Source organism: Lagenorhynchus albirostris, chromosome 8 (assembly GCF_949774975.1).
Source record: "Lagenorhynchus albirostris chromosome 8, mLagAlb1.1, whole genome shotgun sequence".
Lineage (NCBI taxonomy): Eukaryota > Metazoa > Chordata > Mammalia > Artiodactyla > Delphinidae > Lagenorhynchus > Lagenorhynchus albirostris.
Window position 1 is genome coordinate 51,583,755 of NC_083102.1, and position 9,802 is coordinate 51,593,556.

The window sequence follows — 9,802 nt, forward strand, 5'->3', positions numbered from 1 at the left end:
TGAGAAGGTTCTGGAACGTGTGAGGCCCACCTCTCCATAATCCCCAGCCGTGTTTTCAAATTTGGCCTTTAAAAGACTGTGATGTAAAATCAGTAGTCCTGAGTGTCTGCGTCCAGTATGGTTGTCGCTAAAGCAACCTGTTCTTCAAAGAAATTGAGTAGCGGTTTAAGCGGAAACAAAGAGAAACAATTCAGTTAAGATTTTTTTAAACCTTTGGAAATATTCTCCACAAAATTCTTTTCAAGGTTGAATTACAATGCGATTGGTAATTTGCACAGAATCTGGTTTAGAAACCTGGAAAAGAGGTAGGGAATCCATCATTATTGAGTCAAACTCTGAGGCTCCCTAGGGGTCAGCTTAAGCGCCCTCTATAAATTATCTGGGAGGGAGAATCCACAAACAGTAAGACAAATAATTCGTTGAGCTCCAATACTTTATTTCAAAAATACTTCCCTGGATAGTTCAGGTCCCAAAGGCAAAATATGATATAGACAGATTGCTTAAGTGCCCCCCTTCCTTTTCACTGCCCTTTCTTCCATTCTAGAGTCGGTCCTCCTCCATAGGCAGTCAGGCAGGTCTGTTCCCAACTTTGACACCCTTACTACTTTTTGTTAGCTACTCTCTACCCAAAGTGTTACCTCCTAACTCAACCTTAGCCAATAAACTTTGAAGCGTCCCAGCCACATTTGCATTTTTATAGAGACGTTTTAAGGTTAAAAGGCTTTCAACAGTTGGTTCAAGGAGTGATCCTGAAATTAGGGTTATTTTAGGGGAAGGAGCCCTGCTCAGTACTCTCTCCAATCACACCTATGGGCTGCTGCTGCCAGCTTTTATCTCTTTATGAACACCTAGCCCTGCTTTTAGGCAGCAGCTAAACTAACAAAGATTAAATAGCATAAAGTGCCAGGCTATGTGAGCTTATAGAAAGGTGGCAGGGGAATGGCTATGCAGGCAAGTACAAGTTAATGAATCTAGAGAGAAAAAATTAAAATAGGCTTAGTGCAGTTGTGGACTCTTCCAGGAAGATTCTGGAGCAGAAAACTCTTCTGACCAAAAGAGTCAACAAAAATATTAGGAATGACAAATAAGAGTTCGGAACAAAATAGAAAATGTTATCCTAACCTTGGAGAAAACTGACAACTTTGCTAATTAGAATATTGTATGTGTTTTTGACCTCTGCTTTAATTTTTTTTAAGTATAATTGAACTATAATTTATTCCCAAAGGTATCTAAATTGATCTAGGATATATGACGGACAGAGGGACATGAAATAGGGACACTTGCCTTGGCAAGTATTAGACATTTTACATAGTAAGTCCTCATAAAATGAGATTGGAAATATCAGCATTTTGCAGTGATGTATAAGTTAGGAATGCTTTCTTCTGCAAATGACAGAATAATCTAACAGTGGCTTAATTAAACACTGGGTTTTTGTTGTTGTTACTCTAAAGAAGTGTTGGGGTAGGTGGTTGCTGGAGTTGGTTCAGGGCATTTTCCCCATAGTTTCAAGAACCCCTGAAATTATATCCAAATTCAAAGAAGAAAGAAACGGGGCAACCAATATCAGCTATTCCTTTTATCAAGTACGAAAGAGTTTTCCTAGAAGCCCCTCTAAAAAATTTTCACTTATGTATCATTAACCAGAACTATGTCACATGGCCATCCCTGGTTGTACAAAGGAGACTGGGAAAGCAAATACAGGACTAACGTTTCCCAGGGTCTATGATGGAGGTGGTCAAGAAGAGAGTTAGAAATGTGTGTTTCGTTAGTCTGCCCAGCTCACCCCTTGAACTGTTAATACCCATGCACACCCTTCTCCCCAATGTAGGCATTTTACATTAAATGTAGTCGTCAGACCCCTAAGGAAGGCAACCCCAAAGTCTCAGCCAGCTACTGAAACTGGTTTGAAGTCTTCTCTGTCATTCAATTTTTTTTTTTTTTTTCTTTTTGGCCACTCCGCGCAGCATGCGGGAATTTAGTTCCCCGACCAGGGATTGAACCGGTGCCCCCTGCAGTGGAAGTGCGGAGTCCTAACCACTGGACCACGAGGGAAGTCCCACTATCATTCACTCTTAACGGTTTGGCAGTTGAGAGCTAAAGGACAAGAAAGTCGCTTCTCCCCCATCACAAAATACCTAATATTATAGTAATGAGGGTAGAATAGGATAATTACAATACAAAGGTCTCCGAAAAGGAAAGAATGGGAAATACATAGAAGACAAGAGTCCATGGCACATATCAAATACTGCTGGGCAGGTGGTAATGACTCCCACTTCCAACAGTGGAGAAAGTTCCTTGCAGGGCCAGTGAGATTAGGCAGCCTCTGATTCTGTTATCTGGAAGGATCTCCCTTACCTATCCCCTCCCAGCTCTTGGTGTACCTCTTTTGAAGAAGTTCTTATTCCAAAGCCACGTATGGCAGCATCTCTTGTGGGCTTTGGGGAAAATGTCTTTTTTGGGGGATAGGCACAACTTTCACAAGCCACTCCCGGTTGGTGCAAATACAGAATCCAGGGGACAGTAAGTGTTGAAGAATCTCGAGTTTTCCAGGCAAGCTTAAGATTTTTGAGACAATTTTCCCCCCAAATTTAGTAGCTTTCAAGTGTTTTTCTTTCTTTTGATCAACTTTTTTGTATGAGTGTCCACAACCAAACACCGGTTTAGACAAAATCAATGTTTCTTCTTTTTATTTAACTATATTATTCATACAAAAGCACATATAAACATATATGCACAGTTTAGTTTTTTAATAATAACACCCAAGTAGTCATCAACAAGCTTAAGAAATAGACCAATACCAGTCTTTTTTTTACTAATGTTTCCTTTCTTTTTTACAGAAAATTTATCACTAAGTCATATGTTTAATTTTGCACGTTTTTGAATTTCATAGGATTTGTTTTTCTGAAAATCGTTGTTGAAATCATCTTTATGTTTTTGAGATTCACAAACATTGATGTCTGTATTAGATTGTCCTTCATTTATGAATAGTAATTAAGCAATTATATAAAATTTACTCATCCATTCTACTGTAATGTACATTTGGGCCCTTTCCACTTTTTATAAACATTGCTATTATGAATGTCCAAAGTACATCTCTCCTGGTGCAAGTGTTTCTCTAGGGGGCGCTTAAAACAATTTTATGATATGTAAATTATACCTCAATAAATTTGCAAATATAAATATAGATATATATGTATATATATACATATATATTGTCTTAAAAAGTATCTCTAGGACAATCATTTTTGAATTTTAGTGTACATTAAAATCACCTGGAGGGCTTGTTAAACTAGATTATTGGCCCCATCCTCAGAGCTTCTGATTTAGAAAGTCTGGGGTAGGACTGAGAATTTTTATTTCTAATGCTTGTTCTGCTGGTCTGGAGACTCCTCTGCAGTATCTATAGAGGTGTGGAATTGCTTAGTCATATGGTATGTGAGTGCACTCCTTTCTAGATAATGTCAAATTGTTTTCCAAAGTGATTGTGCTCCAAGCAGCAGTATAAAAACATTCAGATTGCTCTGTATCCTCACCAGAATTTGAAATTGTCAGACCTTTTTATCATGTATACCAACATCATTGTATTAATTTGTATCTCCCCAATAATTAATGACATTGAGCACTTCTTCAACTTTATTAAGCATTTCTATTTTCTCTTCTGTGAAATGCCTATTCACCAATTTCTCCCATTCTGATTGTTTCTTCCATTGATTTATAGGAGTTCTTTACACATTCTGTATAATAATCTTTTGTTGGTTGTACATGCTATAAATATCTTCTCCAGGTTCTAGAATAAATGAACAAAAATTATTTAATGTTGTCAAATTTATCCACCTTTTTGTTTATGGTTTGTGTTTTGTGTCCTCTTTCAAAAATTATTCTCTAACCAAATGTCATAAATATAGCCTTCTACATTGTTTTCTAAAAGGTTGACATTTAGAGTGTTAATCCACCTAGAATTGACTTTCGTGTATGGTGTAAAGTTAAGGACCTAGCAGGTATGTTTCTGCTAAATAATTTCTGCTGATTCTCATTCATGTACCATTGCTCCTTAAAAACAATTTTTGAGGATTCTTAAAGGCCTAGTTTGAAGTTGCTTTCTTCCAGAGATGTTTTGCATTTGCTTCTGCCAGGTGCTCAAAGGAACTACTAGTCTGGAACCATTTTGTTTCTTACAAAATTTTATAATAGAGGGCTTCCCTAGTGGCGCAGTGGTTGAGAGTCCGCCTGCCGATGCAGGGGACACGAGTTTGTGCCCCAGTCCGGGAGGATCCCACATGCCGTGGAGCGGCTGGGCCCGTGAGTCATGGCCGCTGAGCCTGCGCGTCCGGAGCCTGTGCTCCGCAACGGGAGAGGCCACAGCAGTGGGAGGCCCGCGTACCGGAAAAAAAAAAAAAAATTTATAATAGAAATTTTAAAACCTGCAAAAGTAGAGAAAATAGTAAAGTGGACCTGTCACCAAGCTCCAAAAATTATCAACATTTTGCCATTCTTATTGTCAGAGAGGTAATTGAAAAGAGATAACCACCAGTTGACCCTGGGGGCCAGTTTGTGAGTAAACAATTTACCTATGCTCCTCCTAATATATTTTTAAGTGTTTTAGAGCAAAATGCCAGATGTCATACATTTTAACTGATAAATATTATACGTCGGCATGTATCTTTAACAAGTGACTTTTTAAAAAATCCACAATATCATTATTGTAAGGCCAGCTGGCCCGAGGCAGGAGAACGCAATCAGACTCACAGGTTGAAACTGACCTGGAGACTTTCGGGACCACCCAGTTCCAGGAACTGACCTGGGGACTTCCCACCCGGCCCAGCCTTCCCGCCTTTCGAGGGGCGGGACTAACGGTGCCAAGACCGATGCGACCGGCACCAGATATTGCCACGATACCCGAAAAGACCACCAGATAAGGAATACCCTGCGCCCGCCTGGATTCACCACACCCCTTTCCCTTCTTCCCCTATAAATTCTGCCCAAACCCTCGCCCAGGCGCGACTTCTCTGGCCCCTTTCTCTCGGACCCGTGAACCTCGCCCGGGGGCGTTCCCAAATAAAGCTTGTTTAAGCTCTCCTCCGTTTCTTGGTGCCGTTCCTTACAATTATGATACCTAATAAATTAAGCAATAATTCCTTGATATCATCTAACAGCCAGTCCTTATTCAAATTTCCCTGATTTTTTTCTTATTAGAATCCAAGTAAGGTCTACACTTTGCATTTGGTTTATATGTGCTTAATATATAACAAGTCTTTTGTAATCTTAAACAGTTCCCTGTTTCCCACTCTGACTTTTTGTGCCATCTATTTGTTGAAAAAAACTGGGTCATTTTTCTTGTAGAATATCTTTCTGGATTGGATTGTTTACCAAAAAGTGTCATTTAATATATTCTTCTAGCCCCTATCTCCTATAAATTCATACGTAAATCTGAAGACTTCACTGGGTATTAAATTCAGAAGTTCTTTTCAAAGGAGTACTTCACTGATGATGCTGTATCCTGAATTCATGACTTTTGGGGACAGGCTTGCCTGCAAATTCCCATAAGGCCCACATAAGATGGTGCTGTATACTTAGGAACCAGTTTCCCTCCTTTCCCCTTCCCTCAACCCAGCTCAGTGCCGAGGCCATTTTCTCTGTAGTCCTCTGTGGATGAGGGGGAGATTTTGGATATACGTCATTCACCCTTACTCTGGGCCCTTTGGTGTCCCAGGTTAATGTGGAGAGGGTCTCCTATTAGACTTCTCCTCTTGGACTTTGACCTCAGTCCCCCTCACTGAGCTAAGCCATCAAAACCAAAGTTCCGGGACTTCTCTGGTGGTCCAATATTTGGGACTTCGCCTTCCAATGTGGGGGTGAGGGTTCGAGCCCTGGTTGGGGAGCTGGGATCCCACATGCCTTGCAGCCAAAAAGCCAAGGCATGAAGCAGAGGCCGCATTGTGGCAAATTCAATAAAGACTTTAGAGATGGTCGGCATCAAAAAAAAAAAAAAAAAAGAAAGAAAGAAAGAAAGAAAGTGACTTCTCTGGTGGCACAGTGGTTAAGAATCCGCCTGCCAATGCAGGGGACACGGGTTCGAGCCCTGGTCCGGGAAGATCCCACATGCCGCAGAGCAACTAAGCCCGTGTGCCACAACTACTGAGCGAGCTTATGCTCTAGAGCCCGTGAGCCATAACTACTGAGCATGCGTGCCACAACTAATGAAGCCTGCACGCCTAGAGCACATGCTCTGCAACGAGAAGCCACCGCCTGTGCACCACAACGAAGAGTAGCCCCTGCTCGCCACAACTAGAGAAAGCCTGTGCACAGCAACAAAGACCCAATGCAGCCAAAAATAAATAAAATAATAATAAAAGAATTGAACTGTAAGGAAAATAAATTAACTATTAAAAAAATCTTAAGAAACCCAAAAAACAAAGTGCAAGTTTGCCTGGAACGGCTAATGTTCTCAGGACTGTTTTATTAGCGTAGGAAACTGCTTGTTCTTCATGTACGGGCAAAACGCAGAAGGGCAAGTTAATGCCCTGGGAGCAAACTTTGACCAGTGGGGAATGTGAGCCGATAAATTTTTCCCTCTTTCTCCCCTACGATGTTTCAGAAATGTGTTTCATATGGCGCCTCAGAAGATCCCATGGGATTGAAAGATTTCCTGATCAGTAACCTGTCTTTACTCTTTTTCTTTCTCTGTTTTACTTCCTTAATCTCTGGGTTCACACTCCCACGTAAAATACTCACTTTCAGGAGGACCCAGGCTAGGACAGTGTCCTAAATCTATTTTAATGTATACATTTATCCTTTTCTCCCCTTTAAATGTATTTATTGAAGACACTGGGCCCATTTGTCCTGTGTTTTTCCACATTTCACTGATTACCTTCCTGTGGTTAGGCTTTATCTGTTCCTCTGTACTCTGTATTTCCCATGATCTAGAGCCTTGATCAGATTGAGGTTCAAATTTTTAGCAAGAATACCTCATAAGTGGTGGTGTATACTTCCATGTGCAATGTACAGATGCGGTTTGGTTGTCTCTGTAATGTTAACATTGATCACTGAGTTCAGTTCTTGCCAGCCTGGCCCATAATATTCCCCTTCCACTTTTCACCTAATCATTTCCTTCACTTTCTGCTTTATACATTTTGAATACTAAACTTGTTTTAGGCAAGTATTAGGCAATACGAGTTTAGAATTGTTATAATTGTTACAATTGGTGCATTAAGCTATATATCCATATGAAGTAAATCCATTTCTAGTGAGTTTTTTTGAGGGGGTTCAAAGTCTATTTTACTTGACATTAATAAAGCTACACCAACTTTATTTTGATTGTATATTTTTTTCCATCCTTTTATTTTCAACAACAAGAAGTAGTCAACACACATGAAAAACCTGAGATTTTCCAAACATTTCTCCTAAAACTATAGCCTTGTTCCTGTTACATTTTCTTAGTCCCCAAACACAGCAGATGATAATTTGACCAATTTTTCCACTGTTATCAGCAGCCTAGGAAAGTTGTAGGTCCTCACTGCCCACTATCCTAACCCCTCTACCCAACCAGTTCCATATTTTAAAGCCTCTTGCTTTTAGTACTCCGTTGTGGTATTGGATTCTCTAGAGTTAGGAATGCATTTTATTAAAAATAATAGAAAACTCAGCTGAAGTAGCTGAAACAAATTCAGTTGGTTCAGCAGCTAAATGATGGCATTGCTGACATCTGTGCAGTGTTTGGCCTTTCCTTTACCATCACACGATGGCTAATGCAGCATCAGCCCTCCTTCCTGACATCTCTACTTATCCAACTCCCATCCTCAGGACTCAGCTCAAATTTCCCCTCCTCTGGAAAGGAGGTAACTCTATTTCCCCACCCTGCAGTATTAGGACCTTTAAAAACATAGAGATAGCTAAGCATATGAAAAGTTTTCACTAATGTTTAGAATTTTCAAATTTCTAGGTCCTACTGCTTGTGCTGGCAATATTTCTGGAACACCCACCTTTTTCTTCCCTTGTCCATCATACAAACGCCTCCTCACCTCTAAAATTCAGGATGAACATTCAGTCTTCTATGATGTCTTCCTTGATTTTTTTAAACCATTTCAAAATTGAAGTATTATTTACAATTTTTTATTAGTTTCAGGTGTATAGCAAAGTGATTGTTATATATATATAACTTTTCCATTGTAGGTTATTACAAGATATTAAATACAGTTCCCTGTGTTATACAGTAGGTTCATGTTGTTTAACTATTTTATACCAAGTAGTGTGTATATGTTAATCCCAAACTCCTAATTTATTCCCTCCCAACCCTCCATCCCCTTTGGTAACCATAAGTTTGTTTCCTATGCCTGTGAGTCTATTTCTGTTTTGTAAATAAGTTCGTTTATATCATTTTTCTTTAGCTTCCACATAAAAGTGATATCATATGATATTTCTCTTTCTCTGCCTGGCTTACTTCACTTAGTATGATAATCTCTAGATCCATCCATGTCGCTGCAAATGGCATTATTTCATTCTTTTTTACAGCTCAGTAATATTCCAGTGTTTGTGTGTGTGTGCGTGTGTGTGTATGTGTGTATACATACACCATATCTTCTTTTTTTTTTAAATTTTTATTGGAGTATAGTTGACTTAAAATGTTGTGTTAGTTGCTGCTGTACAGCACAGTGAATCAGTTATACATATACATATACATTCCTTAGATTCTTTTCCCATATAGGTCATTACAGAGTATTGAGTAGAGTTCCGTGTGCCATACAGTAGGTCCTTATTAGTTTTCTGTTTATATATAGTAGTGTGTATATGTCAATCTCAGTCTCCCCATTTATCCCTCCTCCCCTTCCCCCATGGTAACCATAAGTTTGTTTCCTACATCTGTGACTCTGTTTCTGTTTTGTAAATAAGTTCATTTGTATAATTTTTCAACATATACGCGATACCATATAATATTTGTCTTTGTCTGACTTCACTTATTATGATAGTCTCTAGGTCCATCCATGTTGCTGCAAATGGCATTATTTCATTCTTTTTTATGGCTGAGTAATATTCCATTGTATATATGTACCACATCTTCTTTATCCGTTCATCTGTTGATGGACATATAGGTTGCTTCCATGTCTTGGCTATTGTAAATAGTGCTGCTATGAACGTTGGGGTGCATGTATCTTCTCAGATTAGAGTTTTCTTCCAACGTACGCACAGGAATGGGATTACTGGATCGTATGGTAGTTCTATTTTCAGTTTTCTGTGGAATCTCCGTACTGTTTTTCATAATGGCTATACCAATTTACATTCCCACTGACAGTGTAGGAGAGTTCCCTTTTCTTCACACCCTCTCCAGCGTTATTCTTTGTAGACTTCTTGATGATGGCCATTCTGACCGGAGTGAGGTGATACCTTACTGTAGTTTTGATTTGCATTTCTCTAATAATTAGTGATGGTGAGCATTTCTTCATGTGCCTGTTGGCCATCTGTATGTCTTCTTTGGAGAAATGTCTACTTAGATCTTCTGCCCATTTTTTGATTGCATTATTTGTTTTTTTGATTTGAGTCATATGAGCTGTTTGTATATTTTGGACATTAATCCTTTGTTGGTTGCATCATTTGCAAATATTTTCTCCCATTCTGTAGGTTGTCTTTTCATTTTGTTTATGGTTTCCTTTGCTGTGCAAAAGCTTTTAAGTTTAATTAGGTCCCATTTGTTTTTCGTTTGTTTGTTTTTATTTTCATTACTCTAGGAGGTGGATCCAAAAAGATATTGCTGCGATTTATGTCAAAGAGTGTTGTTCTCCCTATGTTTTCCTTAGGAGTTTTAGAGTAT